The 13,537-nt window shown below is 42.4% G+C and overlaps 1 long non-coding RNA gene across 4 annotated transcripts in view; it reads left to right on the plus strand.

Moving 5' to 3' along the window:
* Positions 1–13,537, plus strand: part of LOC117202178 (uncharacterized) — a 53,389-nt gene that overhangs the window by 2,688 nt on the left and 37,164 nt on the right. The gene's annotated exons all lie outside the window — the stretch shown is intronic.

Here is a 13,537-nt window from a genome sequence, read left to right on the forward strand (position 1 = left end):
CCTTTACTAGGGGGTTCTTCTAGCGGGTCTGAGCCTGCAACTTTCCTCCGGCTAGCCCACCAACACAGGGACCACCCCTGTGATGTTCACTGCTTATCTCCCTAGCACAGTAACTAGTGCATAACAGATGTTCAATAAACACGTGTTGAATGAAAATAGCTAACACACAGATCGTGCTTATAAAGCAGTGTTCTGAGAATTTTATACGGTAGATGGTATTTTCCAAAGAAGGCCATAAAATGTCTCCCATCCTACATGTTCTTCTTCTTCTTATTTTTGATATTCATTTATTTATTTGGCTGCGTTGGATCTTAGCTGCGGCACGCGGGAACTTTTGTTGCGGCGTGTGGGCTTCTCTCTGTAGTTGTGGCGCGCGGGCTCTAGAGCACGTGGGCTTAGTTGCCCCGCAGCATGTGGGATCTTGGTTCCTGGACCAGGAGTCGAACCCATGTCCCCTGCACTGGAAGGCGGATTCTTAACCACTGGACCACCAGGGAAGTCCTTACATATACTTCTTATAATTGACCTGGATGTTCTTCCCATGGAGGAGTGGGGTTTATGTCCCCTCTCCTGGAAACTGGGTGGACTCAGTATGGATCAAATGGACATTTGAAGGCATAAGTCAAGAACTGTTTGCATAAGTTTTCCAATGCTGTATCTTTGAATTTAATTTTTTATTTTTATTATTTTCTTGGCCATGCTGGGTGGCTTGTAGGATCTCAGTTCCCCTATGAGGGATCAAACCCGGGCCCGGTGAGTGAAAGTGCCGAGTCCCAACCACAGGACCGCCAGGGTATTCCCTCGAATGCTGTATCTTTGGAGAAAAGATCTTTCTAGAACTGGAGCGGACCTTCTTCCTGTGTTAGCCAGCGATTGCCACAAAAGGGCTGGATAATAAACCATCAGTAGGCTTGCAATACTTTACTCTCAGGGATCTGTGGTTTGCTGGGGGGTGGGGGTTGGACCAGGTTGTACTCAGCTGGGGTGGGGTGGGAGGTGGTCTGGTTTGGCCGCACATGTCTGCCATCCTTTTCTAGAACCGACGGGCTCCCCTAGGTCTGTTCTCAGGCAATGGCAAAGGCTCAAGAGAGCCTGCCAAACCCACCAATGCTTTCCAAACCTCCCCAGCATCTCACTTGCTTGTATCCCAGTGGCCAAAATAGACCTCACAGCTGAAGCCACAGTCAAGGGAGGGGAGGAGAGTGAATATTTTTAACAATAGCCACAACTTTCCCAGTGTTAGCAACATATTTAGACGTGTTTAAAGGTCTTACAAATATGTGGTGGCCATGTCCTCATTCCATTCAATACCCTGAACACATTATTTTCAGAGGCTGCCTGGTACCCCGTCCTATAAATGCATCCCAATGTATTTCATCGCTCCCCAGTGGTTGACTATTTAGATTGTTTCCTTTTATTGCTGCTGTAATTAATATATTACAACATCCATGCCCATGAATCTTGGTTCACATTTCTGGATAATTTTCACAGGATAAAGTTCTTGAAGTGGAATTTCTGATCAAAGGGACTCAATTTTAAGTCTGTGGACAGAACCTTAATGGCAGAGAGCTTTGTTCAAACTCCCTCCTGGAAAGATTACACAAAGACTGGTCTCTGTAAGTGGAAGCTCACTTACAAATTAAATTCTTTGTTGTAAAACATGGGAGCCTCAAGTGAGTTTGGGTGGTATAAGCCAATTTTGCCTAAGACTGGTCACCCACGAAAATGGGAAATTTAAGTTTTACTGGGGAGGGAAATCCTATGCTGAGATTCACAGTCAGAATGGACACATATTTATTTTGCAAAACACCATTGGAGGAGTACAGAAGAACAAAAACATGCTTTCTGTGAGAAGCATTTCTTCTTTGTTATAGAATCCAGTTGCTAAACCACACTTGGTGACCAAGTCGTATTACATTTTTTTAAATTGAATTAAAGCTCTCGGCCCCCACTCTTAAGGTTGGTGAGAAGTCCAAACCAGTCATTTTGATAGGACACACACACACACACACACACACACACAAACACACACAGTCTCCAGCCAGGGCTACCATGTATATAGCACTCAGGTTGCGCACAGAACTGAAACCTTGCAACCCAGATTGGGACTTAAACCCACGGTCTTTCAACTGAGATCACACACCTCATCACAGGACCTAATGAAGCTCAGGTTCTTGATGTCTCATTGCAGAAAAGTGAGAGACAAAGTGATAGGTAAGAAGTAGATTTATTTAGAGAGAAACACACTCCATAGACAGAGTGTGGGCCATCTCAGAAGTCAAGAGGCCCCAGGGTACAGGGTGGTTACTTTTCATGGGCTGGGTAATTTCCTTCTTTCTTTTTTTTTTACGTCCTAAATTTTATTTATTTATTTATTTATTTATTATTCATTTATTTACATAGCAGGTTCTTATTAGTTCTCTATTATATACATATTAGTGTATATATGTCAATCCCAATCTCCCAATTCATCCCACCATCCCACCCCAACTTTCCCCCCTTGGTGTCCATACGTTTGTTCTCTACACCTGTGTCTCTATTTCTGCCCTGCAAACCGGTTCATCTGTACCATTTTTCTAGGTTCCACATATATGCGTTAATATACGATATTTGTCTTTCTCTTTCTGACTTACTTCACTCTGTATGACAGTCTCTAGATCCATCCACGTCTCTACAAATGACGCAATTTCATTCCTTTTTAAGGCTGAATAATATTCCATTGTATATATGTACCACTTCTTCTTTGTCCATTCATCTGTTGATAGGCATTTAGGTTGCTTCCATGACCTGGCTGTTATAAATAGTGCTGCAATGAACATTGGGGTGCATGTGTCTTTTTGAATTATGTTTTTCTTAGGGTATATGCCCAAGAGTGGGATTGCTGGGTCATATGGTAATTCTATATTTAGTGTTTTAAGGAACCTCCATACTGTTTTAAACAGTGGCTGTATCAATTCACATTCCCACCAACAGTGCAAGAGGGTTCCCTTTTCTCCATGCCTTCTCCAGCATTCGTTGTTTGCAGATTTTCTGATGAAGCCCATTCTAACCAGTGTTAGGTGATACCTTATTGTAGGTTTGATTTACATTTCTCTAATAATTAGTTGAGCAGCTTTTCATGTGCCTCTTGGCCATTTGCATGTCTTCTTTGGATAAATGTCTATTTAGGTCTTCTGCCCATTTTTTGATTGGGTTGTTTGGTTTTTTAATATTGAGCTTCATGAGCTGTTTATATATTTTGGAGATTAATCCTTTTTCCGTTGACTCATTTGCAAATATTTTCTCCCATTCTGAGGGTTGTCTTTTTGTCTTGTTTATAGTTTCCTTTGTTGTGCAAAAGCTTTAAAGTTTCATTAGGTCCCATTTGTTTATCTTTGTTTTTATTTCCATTACTCTAGGAGGTGGGTCAAAAAAGATCTTGTTGTGATTTAAGTCAAAGAGTGTTCTTCCTATGTTTTCCTATAGTGTCCAGTCTTACATTTAGATCTTTAATCCATTTTGAGTTTATTTTTGTGTATGGTGTTAGAGAGTGTTCTAATTTCATTCTTTTACATGTAGCTGTCCAGTTTTCCCAGCGCCACTTATTGAAGAGATTGTCTTTTCTCCATTGTATATTCTTGCTTCCTTTGTCATAGATTAGTTGACCATAGGTGCATGGGTTTATCTCTGGGCTTTCTATCCTGTTCCATTGATCTATATTTCTGTTTTTGTGTCAGTACCATATTGTCCTGATGTCTGTAGCTTTGCAGTATAGTTTGAAGTCAGGGAGTATGATTCCTCTACCCCCGTTTTCTCCCTCAAGACTGCTTTGGCTATTCGGAGTCTTTTGTGTCTCCATACAAATTTTAACACTTTTTGTTCTAGTCTGTAAAAAATGCCATTGGTAATTTGATAGGGATTGCATTGAATCTGTAGATTGCTTTGGATGGTATAGTCATTTTCACAATATTGATTCTTCCAATCCAAGAACGTGGTATATCTCTCCATCTGTTTGTGTCATCTTTGATTTCTTTCATCAGTGTCTTATAGTTTTCTGCATACAGGTCTTTTACCTCCTTAGGTAGGCTTATTCCTAGGTATTTTATTCTTTTTGTTGCAATGGTGAATGGGATTGTTTTCTTAATTTCTCTTTCTGATCTTTTGTTGTTAGTGTATAGAAATGCAAGAGATTTCTGTGCATTAATTTTGTATCCTGCTACTTTATCAAATTCATTGATTAGCTCTAGTAGTTTTCTGGTAGCATCTTTAGGATTCTCTATGTATAGTATCATGTCATATGCAAAGAGTGACAGCTTTACTTCTTCTTTTCCAATTTGGATTCCTTTTATTTCCTTTTCTTCTCTGATTGCTGTGGCTAAAACTTCCAAAACTATGTTGAATAAGAGTGGTGAGAGTGGGCAACCTTGTCTTGTTCCTGATCTTAGTGGAAACGCTTTCAGTTTTTCACCATTGAGGACGATGGTGGCTGTGGGTTTGTCATATATGGCCTTTATTATTGAGGAAATTTCCCTCTATGCCTACTTTCTGCAGGGTTTTTATCATAAATGGGTGTTGAATTTTGTCAAAAGCTTTCTCTGCATCTATTGAGATGATCATATGGTTTTTCCCCTTCAATTTGTTAATATGGTGTATCATGTTGATTGATTTGCGTATATTGAAGAATCCTTGCATTCCTGGAATAAACCCCACTTGATCATGGTGTATGATCCGTTTAATGTGCTGTTGGATTCTGTTTGTTAGTATTTTGTTGAGCATTTTTGCATCTACGTTCATCAGTGATATTGGCCTGTAGTTTTCTTTCTTTGTGACATCCTTGTCTGGTTTTGGTATCAGGGTGATGGTGGCCTCGTAGAATGAGCTGGGGAGTGTTCCACCCTCTGCTATATTTTGGAAGAGTTTGAGAAGGATAGGTGATAGCTCTTCTCTAAATGTTTGATAGAATTCACCTGTGAAGCCATCTGGTCCTGGGCTTTTCTTTGTTGGAAGATTTTTAATCACAGTTTCAATTTCAGTGCTTGTGATTGGTCTGTTCATATTTTCTATTTCTTCCTGATTCAGTCTTGGCAGGTTGTGCATTTCTAAGAATTTGTCCATTTCTTCCAGATTGTCCATTTTATTGGCATAGAGTTGCTTGTAGTAATCTCTCATGATCTTTTGTCTTTCTGCAGTGTCAGTTGTTACCTCTCCTTTTTCATTTCTAATTCTATTGATTTCAGTCTTCTCCCTTTTTTTCTTGATGAGTCTGGCTAATGGTTTATCAATTTTGTTTATCCTTTCAAAGAACCAGCTTTTAGTTTTATTGATCTTTGCTATCGTTTCCTTCATTTCTTTTTCATTTATTTCTGATCTGATTTTTATGATTTCTTTCCTTCTGCTAACTTTGGGGTTTTTTTGTTCTTCTTTCTCTAATTGCTTTAGGTGCAAGGTTAGGTTGTTTATTCGAGATGTTTCCTGTTTCTTAAGGTAGGATTGTATTGCTATAAACTTCCCTCTTAGAACTGCTTTTGCTGCATCCCATAGATTTTGAGTCGTCGTGTCTCCATTGTCATTTGTTTCTAGGTATTTTTTGATTTCCTCTTTGATTTCTTCAGTGATCACTTCGTTATTAAGTAGTGTATTGTTTAGCCTCCATGTGTTTGTATTTTTTACAGATCTTTTCCTGTAATTGATATCTAGTCTCATAGCGTTGTGGTCGGAAAAGATACTTGATACAATTTCAGTTTTCTTAAATTTACCAAGGCTTGATTTGTGACCCAAGATATGATCTATCCTGGAGAATGTTCCATGAGCACTTGAGAAAAATGTGTATTCTGTTGTTTTTGGATGGAATGTCCTATAAATATCAATTAAGTCCATCTTGTTTAATGTATCATTTAAAGCTTGTGTTTCCTTATTTATTTTCATTTTGGATGATCTGTCCATTGGTGAAAGTGGAGTGTTAAAGTCCCCTACTATGAATGTGTTACTGTCAATTTCCCCTTTTATGGCTGTTAGTATTTGCCTTATGTATTGAGGTGCTCTTATGTTGGGTGCATAAATATTTACAATTGTTATATCTTCTTCTTGGATCGATTCCTTGATCATTATGTAGTGTCCTTCTTTGTCTCTTCTAATAGTCTTTATTTTAAAGTCTATTTTGTCTGATATGAGAATTGCTACTCCAGCTTTCTTTTGGTTTCCATTTGCATGAAATACCTTTTTCCATTCCGTTACTTTCAGTCTGTATGTGTCTCTAGGTCTGAAGTGGGTCTCTTGTAGACAGCAAATATATGCGTCTTGTTTTTGTATCCATTCAGCCAATCTGTGTCTTTTGGTGGGAGCATTTAGTCCATTTACATTTAAGGTAATTATCAATATATATGTTCCCATTCCCATTTTCTTAATTGTTTTGGGATCGTTATTGTAGGTCTTTTCCTTCTTTTTTGTTTCTTGCCTAGAGAAGTTCCTTTAGCAGTTGTTGTAGAGCTGGTTTGGTGGTGCTGAACTCTCTCAGCTTTTGCTTGTCTGTAAAGGTTTTAATTTCTCCATCAAATCTGAATGAGATCCTTGCTGGGTAGAGTAATCTTGGTTGCAGGTTTTTCTCCTTCAACACTTTCAATATGTCCTGCCACTCCCTTCTGGCTTGCAGAGTTTCTGCTGAAAGATCAGCTGTTAACCTTATGGGGATTCCCTTGTGTGTTATTTGTTGTTTTTCCCTTGCTGCTTTTAATATGCTTTCTTTGTATTTAATTTTTGACAGTTTGATTAATATGTGTCTTGGCGTATTTCTCCTTGGATTTATCCTGTATGGGACTCTCTGTGCTTCCTGGACTTGATTAACTATTTCCTTTCCCATATTAGGGAAGTTTTCAACTATAATCTCTTCAAATATTTTCTCAGTCCCTTTCTTTTTCTCTTCTTCTTCTGGAACCCCTATAATTCGAATGTTGGTGCGTTTAATGTTGTCCCAGAGGTCTCTGAGATTGTCCTCAGTTCTTTTCATTCTTTTTTCTTTATTCTGCTCTGCATTAGTTATTTCCACTATTTTATCTTCCAGGTCACTTTTCCGTTCTTCTGCCTCAGTTATTCTGCTATTGATCCCATCTAGAGTATTTTTCATTTCATTTATTGTGTTGTTCATCATTGTTTGTTTCATCTTTAGTTCTTCTAGGTCCTTGTTAACTGTTTCTTGCATTTTGTCTATTCTATTTCCAAGATTTTGGATCATCTTTACTATCATTATTCTGCATTCTTTTCCAGGTAGACTGCCTATTTCCTCTTCATTTGTTAGGTCTGGTGGGTTTTTATCTTGCTCCTTCCTCTGCTGTGTGTTTTTCTGTCTTTTCATTTTGCTTATCTTACTGTGTTTGGGGTCTCCTTTTTGCAGGCTGAAGGTTCGTAGTTCCTGTTGTTTTTTGTGTCTGTCCCCAGTGGCTAAGGTTGGTTCAGTGGGTTGTGTAGGCTTCCTGGTGGAGGGTACTAGTGCCTGTGTTCTGGTGGATGAGGCTGGATCTTGTCTTTCTGGTGGGCAGGTCCACGTCTGGTGGTGTGTTTTGGGGTGTCTGTACACTTATTATGATTTTAGGCAGCCTCTCTGCTAATGGGTGGGGTTGTGTTCCTGTTTTGCTAGTTGTTTGGCATAGGATGTCCAGCACTGTAGCTTGCTGGTCGTTGAGTGAAGCTGGGTGCTGGCGTTGAGATGGAGGTCTCTGGGAGATTTTCGCCGTTTGATATTATGTGCAGCTGGGAGGCCTCTTGTGGACCAGTGTCCCGAAGTCGGCTCTCCCACCTCAGAGGCACAGCACTAACTCCTGGCTGCAGCACCAAGAGCCTTTCATCCACACGGCTCCTTAATTTGGGATGATTCGGTGTCTATTCATGTATTCCACAGATGCAGGGTACATCAAGTTGATTGCGGAGCTTTAATCCGCTGCTTCTGAGGCTGCTGGGAGAGATTTCCCTTTCTCTTCTTTGTTCTCACAGCTCCAGGGGCTCAGCTTTGGATTTGGCCCCGCCTGTGCGTGTAGGTCGCCGGAGGGCGTCTGTTCTTTGCTCAGACAGGACGGGGTTAAACGAGCTGCTGATTCGGAGGCTCTGGCTCACTCAGGCCGGGGGTAGGGAGGGGCACGGAGTGCGGGGTGGGCCTGCGGCGGCAGAGCCCGCCGTGTCGTTGCCAGCCTGAGGCGCGCCGTTCGTTCTCCCGGGGGAGTTGTCCCTGGATCCCGGCACCCTGGCAGTGGCGGGCTGCACAGGCTCCCCGGAAGAGGGGTGTGGATAGTGACCTGTGTTCCCATACAGGCACTTGGTGGCGGCAGCAGCGGCCTTAGCGTCTCATGTCTGTCTCTGGGGTCCGCACTTTTAGCCGCAGCTCGCGCCCGTCTCTGGAGCTCCTTTAAGCAGCGCTCTTAATCCCCTCTCCTTGCGCACCAGGAAATAAAGAGGGAAGAAAAAGTCTCTTGCCTCTTCGGCAGGTCCAGACTTTTCCCCGGACTCCCTCCCGGCTAGCCGTGGCGCACTATCCCCCTGCAGGCTGTGTTCACGCCGCCAACCCCAGTCCTCTCCCGGCGCTGCGACCGAAGCTCGAGCCTCAGCTCCCAGCCTCGCCCGCCCCGGTGGGCGAGCAGACAAGCCTCTCGGCTGGTGAGTGCCGGTCGGCCCTGATCCTCTGTGCGGGAATCTCCCCGCTTTGCCCTCCGCACCCCTGTGGCTGTGCTCTCCTCCGTGGCCCCGAAGCTCCCCCACTCCGCCACCCGTAGTCTCCGCCCGCGAAGGGGCTTCCTAGTGTGTGGACACTTTTCCTCCTTCACAGCTCCCTCCCGCTGGTGCAGGACCCGTCCTTATCCTTTTGTCTCTGTTTATTTTTTTCTTTTGCCCTAACCAGGTACGTGGGGGGTTTCTTGCCTTTTGGGAGGTCTGAGGTCTTCTGCCAGCGTTCAGTAGGTGTTCTGTAGGAGTTGTTCCACGTGTAGATGTATTTCTGGTGTATCTGTGGGGAGGAAGGTGATCTCCGCGTCTTACTCTTCCGCCATCTTCCCGGAAGTCTCTCCTTTTTCATTTCTAATTTTATTGATTTGAGTCCTCTCTCTCTTTTTCTTGATGAGTCTGGCTAAAGGTTTATCAATCTTGTTTAACTTCTCAAAGGCCCAGCTTTTAGTTTTATTGATCTTTGCTCTTGTTTTCTTTGTTTCTATATCATTTATTTCTGCTCTGATCTTTATGATTTCTTTCCTTCTACTAACTTCGGGTTTTGTTTGTTCTTCTTTCTCTAGTTCCTTTGGGTGTAAGGTTAGATTATTTATTTGAGATATTTCTTGTTTCTTGAGGTAGGCTTGTATTGCTATAAACTTCCCTCTTAGAACTGCTTTTGCTGCATCCCATAGGTTTTGGGTTGTCGTGTTTTCATTGTCACTTGTCTCTAGGTTTTTTTTGATTTCCTCTTTGATTTCTTCAGTGATCTCTTGGTTATTTAGTAATGTACCGTTTACCCTCCATATGTTTGTGTTTTTTACGTTTTTTTCCTTGTAATTGTTTTCTAATCTCATAGCATTGTGTTCGGAAAAGACATTCGATATGATTTCAGTTTTCTTAAATTTACCGAGGCTTGATTTGTGACCCAAGATGTGATCCATCCTGGAGAATGTTCCATGTGCACTTGAGAAGAGAGTGTAATCTGCTGTTTTGGATGGAATGTCCTATAAATATCAATTAAATCTATCTGGTCTATTGTGTCATTTAAAGCTTTTATTTCCTTATTAATTTTCTGTTTTGATGATCTGTCCATTGGTGTAAGTGAGGTGTTAAAGTCCCCCACTATTATTGTGTTACTGTTGATTTTCTCTTTTATAGCTGTTAGCATTTGCCTTATGTATTGAGGTGCTCCTATGTTGGGTGCATATATATTTATAATTGTTACATCTTCTTCTTGGATTGATCCCTTGATGATTATGTAGTGTCCTTCCTTGTCTCTTGTAACATTCTTTATTTTAAAGTCTATTTTATCTGATATGAGTATTGCTACTCCAGCTTTCTTTAGATTTCCATTTGCATGGAATGAATTTTTCCATCCCCTCACTTTCAGTCTGTGTGTGTCCCTAGGTCTGAAGTGGGTCCCTTGTAGACAGCATATAGATGGGTGTTGTTTTGTGTCCATTCAACGAGCCTGTGTCTTTTGGTTGGAGCATTTAATCCATTCACATTTAAGGTAATTATCGATATGTATGTTCCTATTACCATTTTATTAATTAATTTGGGTTTGTTTTGGTAGGTCCTTTTCTTCTCTTTTATTTCCCACTTAGAGAAGTTCCTTTAGCATTTGTTGTAGAGCTGGTTTGGTGGTGCTGAATACTGTTAGCTTTTGCTTGTCTGTAAAGCTTTTGATTTGTCTGTTGAATTTGAATGAGATCCTTGTCAGGTAGAGTAATCTTGTTTGTAGTTTCTTCCCTTTCATTACTTTAAATATATCATGCCACTCCCTTCTGACTTGTAGAGTTTCTACTGAGAAATCAGCTGTTAACCTTATGGGAGTTCCGTGTATGTTATTTGTCATTTTTCCCTTGTTGCTTTTAATAATTTTTCTTTGTCTTTGATTTTTTTCAGTTTGATTACTACATGTCTTGGCATGTTTCTCCTTGGGTTTATGCTGCCTGGGACTCTCTGTGCCTCCTGGACTTGGGTGGCTATTTCCTTTCCCATGTTAGGGAAGTTTTTTTTTTTTTTGCAGTACACGGGCCTCTCACTGTTGTGGCCTCTCCCGTTGTGGAGCACAGGCTCCGGACGCGCAGGCTCAGCGGCCATGGCTCACGGGCCCAGCCACTCCGCGGCATGTGGGATCTTCCTGGACCGGGGCACGAACCCATGTCCCCTGCATCAGCAGGCGGACTCTCAACCACTGCGCCTTCAGGGAAGTCCTCATGTTAGGGAAGTTTTTGACTATAATCTCTTCAAATATTTTCTCAGGTCCTTTCTCTCTCTCTTCTCCTTCTGGGACCCCTATATTGCGAATGTTGGTGCATTTAATATTGTCTCAGAGGTCTCTTAGTCTGTCTTCCTTTCTTTCTTTTTTTCTTTATTCTGTTCCACAGCAGTGAATTCCACCATTCTGTCTTCCAGGTCACTTATCCGTTCTTCTGCCTCAGTTATTCTGCTATTGATTCCTTCTAGTGTATTTTTCATTTCAGTTATTGTATTGTTCATCTCTGTTTGTCTGTTCTTTAATTCTTCTAGGTGTTTGATCTTTAATTCTTCTAGGTCTTTGTTAAACATTTCTTGCATCTTCTCGATCTTTGCCTCCATTCTTTTTCCGAGGTCCTGGATCATCTTCACTATCATTCTTCTGAATTCTTTTTCTGGAAGGTTGCCTATCTCCACTCCAGTTAGTTGTTTTTCTGGGGTTTTATCTTGTTCCTTCATCTGGTACCTAGTCCTCTGCATTTCCAGAACAGCCTCCTGTCTCAGAAGAGCCACAGGGGGAGGTATTCTATAGATTATGACTGGAGTTGTAATGCAGGGTGTCAGCCTCTACTCCCACTTAGTTATAAAAGAACTGTGGGCCTTACGCTAGGCAGGAAAGTGGAGGTGAGAGAGAAGGGAAGGGGGCAGGACACAACCTTTAAAAGAATGACATAGCCTTTGAGGAAACGACATAAACTGGTTAGAACCAACTCGGCCCAAGGTGGTGGAAGATTCAACTTCCAGTGGATGTTGAGCCTCAGTACGTGCTCACTGTAATACATTAGCATCTGAATGACACACTCACAGGTGCCATAACAGTTCCAAGACCAACCATGAAAGGACAAAATGTGGGCAGTAACCCAATTCCTGGAAATCCCCATCGCTTCCCCCAAATAGTTGGAATAATCCTCCCTCTCATTAGCCTATGAAATTAACCAGTCCATAAAAACTAACCACCCTCTACCCTGGGGTCTCTCGCCTTCTGTGATGGCCCACACTTTGTCTGAGGGGTATGTCTCTCCCTGAATAAATCTGCTTTCACTCTACTTTGGCTCACTCTTGAGTGCCTTCCTGGGAGAGGCCAAGGACCCTCACCTGATGGCCATCCCAGGGACTCACCTGAGATCGGGGATGTGACCATCCTCTCACTCCATTTATTTCTGCAACGGAAGTATGCCGGCTTCGGTTGATGTGATTCCTGATGCGTTTGCTTCTTGCCCATGTTCATTTGAAGGTGGGTATCTCTTGAGGCAGATCTCTCCAGGCTCTCCAGGCCCAGCTCAGCTGTGGGGATTTTTGCCGACACTCTCAAGGTGAAATCATTTACAGCCCAGTCCTCACAGGCACCCACCTGGCCATCTATGTCCCTGATCCTGCCCCCTCAGGAAGGAATGTTAGAATAGACCCAAGTTCTAAGGCCTATAGAGCCGCCATACTCTCTTCCACTCTTGAAGCTCACAGCCACCATCTCCTTTCCCTGACATACTTCCGATTAATCCCCTTGGTGGGCCTAAGCCGGGGTTGAAAACTCAGACTCTCACAAGAGCTGGCAGGTACCTGAATGAAAGATGCAGGTGGTATTGTTGCTCCCAAACTGGATTTGTCTCTTGGTGGGTGTTGAGCCAAAAGATACAACCAAGCTGAGGATTGGGAGAAGGAAGGAGTTATTATTACTTGCAGCAAGTAAGGAGAACACTGGGGATCTTTCCCAAAGCAGTGTCTCAAGGAACAACAAAATTGGGGGAGTTTTAAGCTCAGGGTACACGCCTATTCATGAAGGGCCTTGAGCAGAGGAGAATTCAGCATAGAATTGGTCAACAGAGTCCAAGCTTTAGTTGATTGAAGTCAAGAGGGTCAACATTATCACTCCATCCTCCACCCTTAGTTCCTGCAGGACTCAAAGATATATTATTATGTATATCCCTTGAGGAGGAACTAAGAGTCTGTTTTTATGCACTATTGTCTGACTGCCTTTTCTGCATTCCTTTGTTCCCTTAAGATCATTAATTACTGAGACCTGCTCAAGGGCAAGCAGCATGGCCAGGTTTAGATCACAAAGTGGCTTAGACTGAAATGGCTTCTTTTATGTCAAGGAAGCCGGTGCCTGGTTCTCTTTCTCTGGGGACCCCCTAACCTATCTTCTTACAGAATAAGACCTTAGGGAGTGGTGGCGATTGTGGTGAAGTGGAAAGTACATGACCTGTCTAAAGGGGATCAGCGTGATCTTGCCAGTTTTTGCCACGTGAATGTAGGGGCCCAGAGATGCTCCATCTTTGAGTTTTCCAAGAGAGCCAAGAAATTTAGATTTTCATAGGAAATCTCCCACTTTTTGAACGTTGCAATGAATATTTAAAATTCATATCAAATGCTTCGAGGCCAAATAAAGGACTTCCCAGGCCTCCAGTTTTAACTTGTGGCCTACACCTCAGAAAACAAAGGGGGAGGCCACCTCACCAGGCAGCTTCCCTTTTCCCACAGAAAACACACAAAAAGGCTGTTAAGTCTCCCCAGGGCCCAGGGAAGTCAGACTTCCAGGCACAAAGCCCTGTTACCTTCTCTTGGGGGAGGGACACAGAAAGAGGTGGGGAAATGCTTGTCATTCTTTTTG

The sequence above is a fragment of the Orcinus orca genome, chromosome 5 (assembly GCF_937001465.1).
Source record: "Orcinus orca chromosome 5, mOrcOrc1.1, whole genome shotgun sequence".
In the NCBI taxonomy this organism is placed as follows: domain Eukaryota; kingdom Metazoa; phylum Chordata; class Mammalia; order Artiodactyla; family Delphinidae; genus Orcinus; species Orcinus orca.